Source organism: Parasteatoda tepidariorum, chromosome 7, assembly GCF_982258835.1.
Source record: "Parasteatoda tepidariorum strain Cologne lab strain chromosome 7, Ptep-v5.0, whole genome shotgun sequence".
Taxonomy (NCBI): domain Eukaryota; kingdom Metazoa; phylum Arthropoda; class Arachnida; order Araneae; family Theridiidae; genus Parasteatoda; species Parasteatoda tepidariorum.
In genome coordinates, this window is record NC_141761.1 from 69,237,596 (window position 1) to 69,252,337 (window position 14,742).

Sequence of the window (14,742 nt, forward strand, 5' to 3'; positions counted from 1 at the left end):
AATGTCAATGTATTTTGTCTCTGTTTTATTTCTTACTATGAGTCCAAAATTAACACTATTTCATTTTGTCGAATTCCTTAAAAACAATTTTAAAAAATCTATTTAGTTTAAGAGTATAGCTCAATTTAATTCTTTTTTACGTTTTACTTCTCTCCATATATCACACTTTAACAGGGTGTGTAGCCAAATTATTCAACAAAAAATAAGCACCTTTTAAGCACTCAAAAAATAATTTTAAGCACTTTAAAAAAATATGATAATTAGGCAGGGTCGGAAAGTTTTTGACTATTGACGGTTTTATCTTGTTTTCACCGTCATGTCAAAAAAAAAAAACTTTTTGGCATTGTTTTTGAGAATTGTCAAAAATCATGAAATTTTGAATCATGTATAACGAATAGCATTTTCAAAAGCTACGGACTGAAAATACGCCGAAATAGATTGGGGATGAATTAATTATGAAAACGTTGAATAGAACAATGTGAACTGTGTCTTTTTGCAAAATCTCATTTTGAAAAAGAGAAAATCCAGCACTTTTAATAACATCCAATGAAAAAAGCACCTTTAAGGGCTTTTGAAAAACGAAAATCGAAAGTAAGCCCTTTTAAGCTCTTTTTAAAAACGCTAGGCACCCTGTTAAAAACGATGCTTCATTTGAATTTGGTTGAAAATTATATTTCGTGAATTTCATAAAGGGATAAAATGAAAATGCTAATGTTATTATTGATACACTTTCTTTGGAGATGTTTTAAAAATAATTATGAGCAATAAGCTTTATATTCCTCAACAAATTTTTTATTAACAAAACTAGTTTTTAATATCCTTAGTAATATTTTGACTTATAAATTCGCTTTTTATATAAATAGATTTTACGCAGAACTTTCCTTCTTTATTTTCACATGATTCCCTTATTAGTCAGATAAAGTTATTAAGTGTCTATCATAAATAAACGATGAAATACTTTCTATGGTAAATTGGGAGCAACAAATAAATTACGCAATAATCGTAAAAACTATGAATTTTGCTTAAAACAGCAACTTTTTCTTAAGGAATAAACGAGATTTACTTAAAAGCTAGAAAAAAAATTAAGTAAAATGAGTATGTTATTTATTTCAAATTTTTCAAGAGCACTTTCACATTTTAAGAATCTTTCTTTCTTTTTTGAATAGTACAGCATAATTAAAGTAAACTTACTTTTATCATATAAAATTAAATGGAAACTCAGACAAAAAACATAATTGTTTACTTATTTTAAAATAGTTGTATCATTCATAATTGATAAATATGTTTTTACACATAATTATGTCAGTAGGAGTCGTTTTTATTGATGCTAAATTTTATTCATCTTATGGACGCAGCACCAGAAAATGACACAAAGTAAAAGTAAAATCGCTTGCGAAAAATCATATACCTTCTACATAGATATAAAGGTCCTATATTAGTCCCTGACCTTCTATACCCCTAAAAATGACTAACCTCCATTAACGAAAATTTTAAATCGCTCAAGAGAGTTTTCACTGTATAATATACAGCAATTGAGGCAAACCGAAAATTTGACAAATACTAAGGCGATCTAAATACTAAGGCGATCATTAACTAAAATTAGATAATGATAACGAAATTTCTCTAACATCTCACACGGAACAAGGTATTAGATTCCTTAATCCACAATCATAAAAAGGAATAGAAAAATATGTTAATATAAACTGCATTGATATTTTTTTATTTAAAAAAAATAGTCGTTCATTGTATGAATAGAAGTATTTTAAAAAAAAGTTAGAAGTGGTTATTAAATTGCATGAATATTATAAGCTTCTTACATTTCATAGAAAAACTACCCGTTAGCTAAATAAGATCCAAACGATAAAAATGAAATAGAGAAAGTAAATTGGGTACTTACTTTTTAGCGACAGCAAGCAATTTTTAACTGGATTTAAATCTCGATATTAAATTTTTTTAACATCTAATAGTTAAGGATAACTCAGATACCTTAAACTTGAAGACGTGTTCGTGAACTGTATTTATATCAATATTTTACATTTTTATTCCTTATAAAGAAAAATCTTAATCATCTTGTCTTAAAAATGAAGGTATTTTAAAGATAAAAATAGATGGACGCTAATGGTGAAGTATTTCTTTACTTACCTACTTAAGTGTTTTATTATTATCGAATCTTATTTTTTCCATCTTTCCCGAAATGAATCTTTAAATACGAATCAATTCCAATGAAATTCTTGGGAAAGGACATAAAATTCGAAGAAGCTCATAAAAAGTTTGATAAACGGGAAATGAAAAGTAATAAAGCGAAAGCCAAACGTTCTTTCAATATTTTTCTTCCTTATCACATTAAAATAACGAATTGAGCATCTCGTCTTACATACCGAGCTTTTTTCCTATTTTTTTTATCATACACTGGTCGTTTAAAAGTTATTTGAAAGAAAATTAAATACAAATTTTAAACTATAAAATTAATTTCAAATCAATAGGGCAATAAAAAAAAAAGCATATTGAAGTGAAATGACATAAATAGGATTTTTATTACTCCTGTAAAGTTGTTTTTCTCTAATGGACAATTTAGATTAATGACTCTTATTAAACATAGTCCTTTCTGGTTTTTGTGTTGCACGAACTAAAAATTTATTGCATAAGAATTATTTTAGCTGGGCCTTGTTTTGAGCAAGAAAAGCACAACTTTAAAAATCGACGAATTATTTTTATAAAAAATGCTTGATTTTTTACGCAGCAGAAACAAAAAATACATCTAATAAAACTGCAGTAAAGTTTATTCTTTTTAAAAATGATCTCAATGATGATACTTTAGAAAAAGTAAAATTACGACGTTTTCTTTTATTTCCACTGACTCTTAAAGTAATTTCAATTGTAGAATTTACTTTCCTGTGTTTTTAAAGTTGATGCACTTATATTGCAATTTTTTTTCATCATAAGTACATGTATTACGTATTACAGCAAGAAGCTTGAAACTTTTTTTTTTAAATATTAATTAAAAAGTTTGGAATTTTGTTTAATATTTAATAAAAAGCTGGGAACTTTTTTAAAAAATTACATTATCAATACACATAGATGGTTAGCTATAGATACTTTGTTTATAAAAATAATCTTACAGAAAACTTGAGTTATGTTCACTTTAAACAATAAAATAAACCAAAATTCCACCTAAATCAAGATAAAGAAAGCTGCTACGTTAAACAAACAGAGCTAAAAAATATGTCTGGTACAAAAACAGAATAAAGATAAACTGTAAAATAAAATAAACAAAAGTAGGAAGATTTCTATTGGCCAGCTATCACGAGAACTCCTCCAGACTCCAGACTTACGGGAGAGATGGCAATTACTGCGGTTGAAGTCCCTTTGTGTAAGGGCATGGAGTTAAACGATTTTATAGTTTCAGGTTGAGAGAAATGCGCCATTTATTCAATTACCCCATATTAGAAATGCTTTTAATCTTGTTTCCATAAAAGTAAACAAAACTCAGACTTTCAGAAGTCAAAAACATGAGCAGAAAATTAAAGGGCGCAGTAAAATTCATCACCTTGTATCAGGTGTTTTCCATGAGCGGGTACGGTCAGAAAGATATTAAATTTAAGAATCCCTCAACATTTTAATTAAATCACCTAAATAAAATAAATATAAGTTATTCAATAACAATAGATAAAAGATGGGATACATATCGTAACAATTTTTAATAAATCAAAGTGTACATAAAATTTTCAAAAGACAGTTTTTAAAATAAAATTAGCATTTCCAATCCAAAATAATTATGTTTTGTTTAATAGAAAGAGAAAATAAAATAATTATTTAGAAATTTTTTTATAAAAATAGCACTGGTGCTAAAAAAATTTAATTATCATATCACTGGATAAGTTTTAATAAGATTTGATTTGTTACATAAATGAATTTAAATGCCCTAAATATAGATAAAAACATACATGCAGTTATGTTGAATATAATCATCCTAGTGCTAATATTACAAGAATTTTCAAAGTTAAATTGTGAGTGTTCCTGGAAATTCTAGGAAAATATTTTTAAATTCCCTGCGAATTCAAGGATTTTCCTGTTTCCGGAGAGGAAGTGACTTGTAAATGAAGCTAATAAACGGAACTCTGCTAAAGAAATATCGATGAAATTTTATACAAATGAACTGCACCAAAATTCAAGTTCCAGCAAATTCCTTGTAGAGTTTTAGAATCGATTGATGTCAAATATTATAAATACGCTGATATGATATTCAAAAACTAAAAGTTAAAACAAATATATGTTAGAAATCTTCATCCACTACTTTTTTCTCTTCACTAGGGTTGGATCTTTTAGATTAATTTGGTCTTTCTCATTTTGCTTAATATAACATTTCAAACTAACTGGAAACCACATAACAACACTTTAAAATTTCATTTAAATAGAAACTTACTGCCATCGTTTTTTCAGAAACTTTTCATCAAATGCGTTTTTTTACTCACAAAATTAGATTACAATTAGATGAATCAATCTGAATTTGAGTACTAGAGAATTGTTTAAGAAACACTTTGATGTCTAACATAGTGGTTATAGATGAAATCATTGGTTTTTACCTATTCTATGCCAAAGTTTTTTTTTCGCGCTATTTAATTCAGTTTAGCGAAATCTATTGATAAGGAAATTATATTCACGGTTACGTGATCTTACATCCGAAAATGAGCAAAACGCTTCCATTTGCTTAAATTTCGAATTAATTTTACAGTAATTAAGTTGTTTACGTGGGCAGTTTTTCGGATTTTTCGATGGAAAGGAAAATCTGGTCGCAGTCAAATTCAATGTCTCGGATAGGGAAATATTATCAATCTAATCATTGAGGAGCAATTGTAAAAAAGATGTCCACGTCTTTATCTCAACAAATATTTGAAATGTTACATTTTATGATAAGTTAAGATTTGAAATCAGATACTAATATATTTAATAAAATACAATATATACGAGGTCAATTAAACAAACATAATAAATTATTAAACAAACAAGGTATTAAACAAGCTGAGAGCATAAAAAACGAGCTAAGGAAGCTTAGAACATGAAGAGATCTGAAATGAACTGTGTAGCAAAGGGGGTTGACGAGCGATACCGAGTAGGAGGTGGAGCCCCCTATTTATGAAAAAATTTTATCGAACAAAGTAGTTTCCAAGCTATGTAACCAATATATAGATTTCTAAATAACGAAGAAAGCGAAAAAAGGTTTTAATACCCTTGTGCCTCACTACTCCAGTACCAAGTAAGTATACGATAGATTCGAAGACACAAAGGCGAACAAGTAATAAAAAAAAAAAACTGATGACCCTCATAAAATCCCTCTTTTAAGACTAAACAATCACACAAGAAAAGGACGAGTAGGAAAAAGAATACTTGAACAATGAACCTGAAAGAAGGCAGCAGCGTCTCAAAAAGAAAATACTCTATACGTTCAAGAAGTCAAGAGAACCGAAAAGCGGATATATTTCTTTCCCTTTTTTTATTTAACGAAGACAAGGGAATAAACCATCGCCTATTTCTTCACCTTTTCCCTAGTTCAGGGAAAAGAGTCGAGAAAATAATAATAATAAAAGGGAAAATCAATAACGGAATGAGAGAGAACCCTTTCGGCATTAAAGGAATTCCCAAGATTTCTGAAGATTCCATTGAAAAAGAATTTCGAATTACTGCTGACTAGAAGACATCTCCTATTTCATTCAAGAATGTTGATTTTTCAGATTTCAGAGAGTTCGAATTCTTTCCAATGCACTTGAACAAAGAGAGAAGATGAGTTTTCGGCTAAAAGAGAGTATTTAAGGGTAATTTTCTGATAAATTAGTACAAGGTAAGGGATTTAATTAAAATAATGAAGTATATTTTTTTACTTCTTAACATCAGTTCTTTAGCATTAATTATAAACACAAATACATTTTTCAATACTAAGAAATACTTAATTAACAAGCAATTTGATTTAAGATGTTTTTTCTTGAAAATAAGTACTCTTAAGCATTAAAACAGCAATTATGCTCTACAACATGAAATATGTCTTTGAGATTTTTAATATATATAGCATAATAGATAAATACAAAAAGGACAAGAAGAAGAAAAAAAATTAAGAAAAACAATTTTTTTTTAAATATTATTATTTTTCTTTTTCCCTTTTTTCATTGTTCTGTAATTTTTCCACGTTTCCTCCACATTTTGAATTGTAATAAATTTTTGTTAACCATACACCATTATCCCGGAAATCCGATATTGTAATTCGGCGACTTCATGTATTTTAGCAGCACACAATGGGAAAGGAAGGCGGCTTTGATGAAATTTTTTGCAACAAGAATCTTATCTACACATCTAGGAACCGCGGTGGCCCAGGGGATAGAGCGTTCGCCTTCCAATGAGGCGAACCGGTTTCGAACCACAGCGATGACTGGTCGACACGAACTTTGCTCCTAGCTCGTACCGACCACAGTGCTGACGTAAAAATTATCCTTGGTCGATGGAACATGGGTTAGGTTCCCCCTGCCGTCAGGCTAACCGTGAGAGGTTTTCTTAATTTTTTCTCCATATTAAGCAAATCTTGGTCAGTTCCATCGAAAAAAGTCCTCCACGAAAGCAAATTTCTTCCAATACTTGATCCAGGAGCTCCCTTGTCTTCTGGTTAGGGTTCAAAATTACAAAGCTACAGAGTTGAACAATGATAGTCGTAAACCCAAAATTGGTTCGGCTATTCAACGACGTTTATAAAATTATAATATATCTACTCATCCCGATAAATTATGACGTTCTTGATGCATTAGACAGCAAGTAATCACGAGAAATTTGGTAATTTTTCTCCTACGTTTTGTAGGAGAAAAATTACAGGTTGCAGGTTCGACGCAAGTTGACCATTTTGGTTTTGGGTGGCCACTAAGACTCAGAAAAGATTCCCGGACTTGTCCAGACAGATTTTAACAAATTTCTCTGATTTTTAAAACTGGTGGTACTATTATTTTTTTCAGTTATATCCTATTCTTATGCATAACCGACAGTACAAAACACTTAGACTTGCTATTAGAGTTGAAAATAACAATTCTTTTTAAAAAGTATTATAAAAGCGATTTTTCTGGAAAAAAAATATTGGGCTTTTTGGTACCTCAAATTAATTAATTTCCCCCGATTTTTTTGGGTATTTCAAATATCAATATTTTTGGGTAATCAACAAAAATCCTAGCATTTCCCTGATTTTTCCAGACTGACAAAATTTCCTGACTTTTCCCTGTTCTCTCTAATTTTCCAGTTCTGTATCGACAATGTATAGAAATTAAGCACCTTTTGTTGATAAAGAATCCATAGTTTCAACTAAAGGACAGAAAAGCGTTCATATTTGTTGCAAAGTGTTATTTAAGAAAATGATAGTTTCATAAAATAAATACGAAAGTAATATCAACTGAAGTGCTTACAGAAAAATATTTTACATAATTTGAGAAAATCATCTTTACAAAAAGTCCATCATTAAAATAAAAATTGCAAAACAAATTAAGTTTCTATGCTTACAGACGACTAAAATAGGCTTTTAAACCCCCCCAAGAAATCCATTGTTTTCAGAATATCATTTAAAAAAGCCTCTTTTCTTCCGAGCTAACTCAACCGTCAAAAATTTTAAATGTGCTTTAAATCATCATTTTTTTTAATATTCGCACTTAAACTGATGCTGGATTTTTACTTGACTTAGCAGCACCTTTCGGAACAAGTAAAATCCAAGGTCATTACCCAATAATAATGTAGAAAATATAGCTATTGTCATTATGGAATTTTTGTTGATTTTTTCTGTTAAAATTATTTCAATACGATTTAACAATAAATATTTTTTTAAAAAGCTACTTAAGTATTACACTATTGTTTATTTTAAGATTTTCGGTATACATACAACTTTTACCATCGAATTTCGATTCCTTGAAAAAACCATGACTTGAAATAGAAGATACGCAATTTAAGAAACATACCATTTTATCTAATAGAATGTTTACTTTCACTTCTGAACACATATGTACACATCCGAATATATTTAACATGTTACAAAAAACAAACGTACATGAATAACTCACACGAAACTGTACATGTTTGACTTTAGGGACATGTTTACTTACGAGTTTTATTTTTGAACAATTAATAAAAAATTTTAGAATATATTTTAGTTCAAAAAAAACATTCTTAAATCTAATGGGCAAAAAATATAAATCTTTTAAAATCTTGAATAAGCTCGACATTTTAGAATTCTAATGTTAGAGTTTTATTGTTTTTCTTTAAAGTTTAGCGATAATAGTTTGAAAAACAGATAAAAAATTTCTTGTGTAGCTTTCGCAGTTTTTTACAATCATTTCCTCGTTGAAAGACGTAAAGCAGTCGAAAGTAATTGCAGACTTCAAAGTTACATAATAATTCCTAGAACCACGTAATTGAAAAAACCCAGATGAAAACTATAAAATCTTCGGAACCAAAAGCAATATTCTTTTCATAATAAACCACTATTGTGGTTTCCCATTTTATCCTGTCAAAACCATAAGAATTTGAAACCATATGTTTCAGAACGTTTTTTCGAATACAAGAAACTACACGAATGACAATGACTTACCTCAAGCGTGAACTTTAAGAATAAATTTTAAAATTATAGAGAAATTTATCTTCTTAAGAAGAAAGTGTGTACTAAAAATTATAAAAGATAATTTAAATTAAGAAAAACAAATTAATGCATCGAAAAAAGTGTCAAATAAAGCAGATGACTAAATTATTTTTATTATGGAATAGGTTTATCATCTTTTATTAGTTACGTCTCTTGAAGAATGAATACATAATATCAAATTTAGAAAATAGAAAAATGTAGGGTGCAATCAGTTTGTGATTTATCATAAAATTTAATACATTGATAATATACTTTTCATAGTATTAACTTTTCATATGAAATAATTATTTAGAGTAAGGCACGAAATTTACACTCGCCAGTTCGCCATCGGCGACTAAATATTTAGGGCTAGCGAATAAGTCTTGTCTTGCAAGATATTGTGCTTCAGATCAAACTAACATATTTTTTCAAGATTTGTGAGTTTTCAGTAGACGATATTAAAAATGGTAAGCAATACTATCAGACTTTCAGAGGGTATATACAAAGATGTGCATCACAGAAAGAACTGCGATCTATGTCGACAGATGTGTCTCTGCCTCCAGAAAAATTTTGAATTTGGGATAGTGGTGATAAAGGAAACTCTCCATATATTTAAACCCAAATCTCTTTAATGAACAAGTTTATGATGAGTTGTCAGAGTTTCTTCACTAACATTCGCACAAATGCTGGAGAAGTTTAAGAGTGAAGAATGTTTGAGCAAAATTTTCGATGCTCCAGATTATAACATTTTTGTGGCCATTCTACCAGTGGTTACAGCTTATTGAGAGAAAGGCTTCAGCTGTCACGATAAACTGGAAAGACAGTTTACAGAAACCGTTTGTAGACTGAGACACTTGCTGATTTGCTCAAATCCCCCTACAACAGAGTTTGAAGCTAGGGCTGAAATTAACCAATGGAATTTTAGTGTTGAAAAGCAGCGGTAAGCAAATATGAAGTGTTAAATGTATGGTAACATTTCTGATGTCATAATTTTCTAATATTTGTTTTTGTATTTTAATGATATCTTGATAACACAGGAACCATCGAAAGTTTTTTTAAACTAATATCAACACTTTTTTTGAACAATAAAACCTGTTTCTCATTTTCTACATTATTTTATGGTTTGCCACTAGAAATTCCTTTATATTACATTCATTAAAACTTTGAAGATTGCTTATATATTTGTGAAAATAGTGGCGATAGAAATTTTAGTCTGGGTAGTTCTTTAGAATTGAAATTTCATGCCCCGATCTACAGACAAAAAGTATTACAGGAGAGCAATAAAAGATCAAGTTATACACATAAAAAATTATATCTTTATTAATTTACAGTACTTCAGTTATTTTATTAAGTGACGTTTTTTGGTCTCAACGACAGCACGATCAAATTCCTTTCCTTTCGAAATTAACACTTTCGTGTCCTTTAAAAGTCTGTCGATATCTTTATTGAGCAATTTAATTTTTTGCGAAAAATTATTTAAGGTTAAAATATTTTACCATAATAATTTTTTTTTTAAAATTTATGTGTAATATAAACATTATAAAATACAATGCAAAAGCACAATCTTAACGGAAAATCAAGGACAATAAATCTGTCACCAGGCTATCTAGGGAGACTTTATTCCAAGTCACATAACACAACTGCTATTTAGATTTACTCAAAACTTTTTACACTTAAGTATGGCTGCTGAGGGACTAACTCGGGAGACTGTATTCTAAGTTTTAAAATAAGTTTGATATTTAGATTTGCTCGAAAATTCTTTCACTAAAGCATGGCAGTAGTTGGGCTATCCGAAGAAATTTTATTCCAAGTCATATTATTCCAGTTGTTGTTAGTTCGGATTAGCTAAAAAAGTCCTCAACTAAAGTAAGGCTGCTGTTAGGCTAGTTTAGGAGATTTTATTCCAAGTCACGTAACACGGTTCCTGTTTAGATTTACTAATAAAATACTCGACAAAACTATACTACCGACATGCGACTGAGGAGTTCCATAGTCTTTTGAGTTTTTATCGAATTATAAGAATAAGTAAAGACTTGAAGGGTTCTGTATCACTAGAAGTTTGACTAAAACAAAACTTCCAACAAATTGGGTTAGTTGGAAGAGGATGGGGAGAGAGGCAAGCATAGGGCAGAGGTTCTGCGAATGACATTTACTTGGGCTACTTTTCTTGTAAGTGAAAAATTAATTTAAAAATAAATCACGAGATAAAAAAAGCATACAAGAAATTTTTATACAAGATAAATCCCTCAACAGAAAAATACATTACGTATTTTAACTGGGTTGATTGGAAAAAAAATTAGTAACACAACACTCAAAATCAAGCTAAAAGTTTTTTAAACTTCTCATAGCTAACTATAAGATCTGTAAAGAAAAAAAAATCAATGAAAAGTAATGTTACAGTTGACAGAAGTATCTCATATTTATAGTCAATCCAAACAATCTCAAGCTCGGTGGAGTGACTAGATGAAGTTTCAAATAATAACTTCTATTCTCTCATCGCCGCTATCTTATTAACAAACAAGAAAAAATGTCACTTGGGAGGAAGAATGGATGAAATAAGATAGCGAATTGATCGTGACCAACAAGCCTCGTTATTTTTAAAAGGTTCGATTATTTACTGCGAGGTTATTTTTAGACACTCCCAAGAAAAGAAGGGTGGGTGAAGGAGCAAATTGATCGGATTCACCCTTCAACCTTTCAGGTAAGGAAAATGATACGATTGGGGCGGTCCCACAGAGAATAGTGGTAGAGTCTTCGTAGTTTCTTTAAGTTACATAACTAGAAAATGTGTGAAACCAATAAAACGTTTGATATTGAATGTTTAACATTTTAAGAACATCACTGAAGGGTGAGATTGGTACTAAGTTCGGACCAAAAAAAAAAAGGTTCAACTAAGAGGGGGAAATTACAAATTTAAAATTTACGAGACAGCAGCTTGGTAATTAATAATTGTCGAAAATACATAGAAAACTTAAAAGATGATATATTGGTGAATTAAAGTAATCTAAGCAATAAAGTTAATATGGAAGAAGTTTCCCAAATACAAAATAATTGAAAATCAAATTCGAAATAATTTTGAGAAATAAATGTACCAGAATAAAACAAAGTTATCTAATCTGTCCAAGTTTTTGAAATATATCATTAAAGAATGTTTTTTTTTTTTTTTTTAAGTTTATTAAAAATCAAACTTTCATTTAATTTATTGTCCCAAAATTTACGCAACAATATTGAAAGGATATACTGGTTTTTAATTAAAATATAGTGAATTTTTTATTCATTCTCATAGTAAACAGTACAGGGGTGTAGTATGGAACAGTTAATTAGGGAAATTTAATTAGGGAACATAATTCAAATCTGGAATGTGTTGCTTGTGAAGGAAGGAGTTGAAATGAACAATTTCGGGAAGTAAGGACCAATTTCGGAAAGGATATTTATATAAATGTTTGGTTAAAAAGAGTAGAAAAATACATTTATTTAATCACAGAATCTCGCTTTTTTGGAAAGCATACAGTCCCAAGAATTTTAAATCCACTTTTTTAATGACTGACCTATTTATAAAAACCAAACATATAAAAAGTTTAGACAAGTCATAAAAATATAAAAATGTAAGCATAAAAAATGAATTTCTCATATACAAAATTTACAACTTACAAACTTTCAGCATAAACAATCCTTACGAACAAAGCAACCGTGTAAGCTTTAATCCAAAACAAATATCATGGTGCAAAACTTTAGGGTAGACAGAACACGACCCAAATTTCGAATATGTCGTTTGTCAAGAAAGGAGTTGAAATGAACAATTTCGGGAAGTAAAGAGCAATTTCGGGTAAGAGGGCGTCAAAGAACTTATGGGCGTTGTTTCGAATCAGGGGCGCCGCAATATTAAATGCCAGGGGCAGTGTTTGGAAGAGGGCCAATGGAAATCTTCGCCAACAGTGAGCGGCTACCAGAAATGAGACCGATTCAATACATCAATTAAATGTATAATGAAAGTTACGTGCCGTGCAACTAATGGCAACGATAGTCAAATTGCTACACTTCAATTTATAATCGGGCGGCGAAAAAATACAGAGCAGTTTTTCTTTCAATTGATGTCAAGAACCAACTCTGTAGCCTCTGATATAAATTAGTAAATTCTGAGAAAATTTTTATATTTTATAAAAAATTTTTTAACACATTGAGATAATGAGGGAAAAAAACTATTCTGTAAATTGTTAGAAAAAAATACAATTGTCAATAATCCATTACTTGAATTGATTTGCCATTAATTGAATTGCAATGGGAAACACTTAGTACGCTAATTAAAAAGCAGTTAAGTAAAAAAAAATTTCTTCAGCTCCTTAAAAACATGATCAGCCTGTTCGGTCCTCGTTAAACTGTTCTACCGTTAAGTGCAACTGTAATGGCATGTCATCGGAAGGATTTTTCATAGACAGTCACCAATAGCCCATTCTGCAACTAAGGCGTAAATGAAGTACCTACCTACCTTAAAAACGTTTGAATTGAAAAAGAGTATTATAACTAAGTTGAAATTTATAGCAAAAAAGTCAGATGTGTCTTGGTTGCTCCAGACACTAGGTACGAAGTTACAGGATTAAGTACTTTTTAATAAAATTTAAAATACTGAGATATATTTAAAAAAAATTCCGCATTGAGTATTTTTAATGAACTTTAAAATGCCGTTGTGTGTTAAAATTCAGAAATTTGAAATGTATACAATCATCAAATAAAGAGAAATAAAAGCTGTCGAAAAAATAAAACGAATGAAATAATTATGCATAATAGTTAAGAATAAGATTATATAGAAGAAAAAAAACATGATTTTGCAAGGCAGGAATGCAACCGTCCAAGTGGAAAATCTCGAAACAAAGCCACGAAATTCACAAAATGAAATGTTAACACTCATAATTTTCCTTTTATGATTATATATTTGTGTATTATGTCAAGGAAACATTTCATTTCCAGCTGAGTGAAATGGTAGAAACACATAAATAAGTAAATAAATGAAATTAAAAGTACTAATTAACTTCAGCACAATGGCAAACAAACGCTCAAAGAATTGCTGAGCTACCTAACTAAATTTAAATCATTCAACGAAAAACAAAATATTAAAAAAAAAAACATAAAATACATCTAGCAAAGGCAGTTTTTTCCTCCAAGGGGCATAAGCAACGGCATAACAAAAGTTTTTTCATTCTCCGAAATATAAATTCTTAATTTCCCACGGAGAAGCAATGGCGAGAGTAATATTCCATCATTGAATGCCAGACATCTAAATAAAATTTCTTTCTGAGTACCGTCATTCGCAAAAATGATATCACTTTTGACGGTGAAAAAAGAAATGAAGAATAAAGATACAAGCCATTTCATTTTTTAGAGCACTTTCGTATCTATATTTAGTGTCCAAGTGGTGGTCGAGATTCACATTTTTCATGAATCAATCATTCAGACATAGATGTAAGATACTAATATAGACTTTCAGAAAAGAATAGTTTTACTGTAGAAAGGAAGAGAAGAAGGTTTTTTCCCCTTTACTATTGATTTTGTAAAGGATGAGTCGAATTATACTGGTTCATTTTTAGTTTATTTCGAAAATTTCTCATTTTTTTTCTTAAAAATGTTTTGAGACTTAAAATAATTATTCAATGTAGATTTATACGATTTGTTTTGACTATTTTACTTTTTTCCAGGTTGAAGTTTTTTTTTTAAAGTTTGATTTACTAAAGGATTCGAATTTTTTTTTTTTTTTTCTTTTTTGCAAAGTTTAAAATAACTACACATGCAAAACTATGTAGATTTAATTAATATCTATAAAAAAACTTATTGAAGTTTTGAAGTTTCACAAGTATTTCATATTACTCAGTCCATTCCTGATGCAATTTTGTTATTCAAGGATAGAGATAAAATATTAACATCGACAATACCATTAAGTGTATAATTAATATATTTTTATCACTTAATTGAGTTCGGAGATTTTGTACTGGGACAATTCTTACAATTAGTTATTAACAATTACTAACAGTTTATTAAAAACATAATTTTTTGTATTTTAATTTAATTTCCTAATTCCAAACACTCGTTACAACTGAAGGAAATTTACACTTTTCAGTCCA

At 29.4% G+C, this 14,742-nt stretch overlaps 1 protein-coding gene across 10 annotated transcripts in view; it reads right to left on the reverse strand.

The window, feature by feature from the left end:
- Positions 1-14,742, reverse strand: part of Camta (Calmodulin-binding transcription activator) — a 161,517-nt gene that overhangs the window by 87,559 nt on the left and 59,216 nt on the right. The window contains exon 1 of one of the 10 annotated variants that reach the window (XM_087168029.1): positions 1,898-2,123. The exons of the other annotated variants lie outside the window; for them this stretch is intronic. The gene's annotated coding sequence lies outside the window, so the exon portion shown is untranslated. Of the gene's footprint in view, positions 1-1,897; positions 2,124-14,742 lie in introns of those variants that run through there. 10 annotated transcript variants of the gene reach the window in all.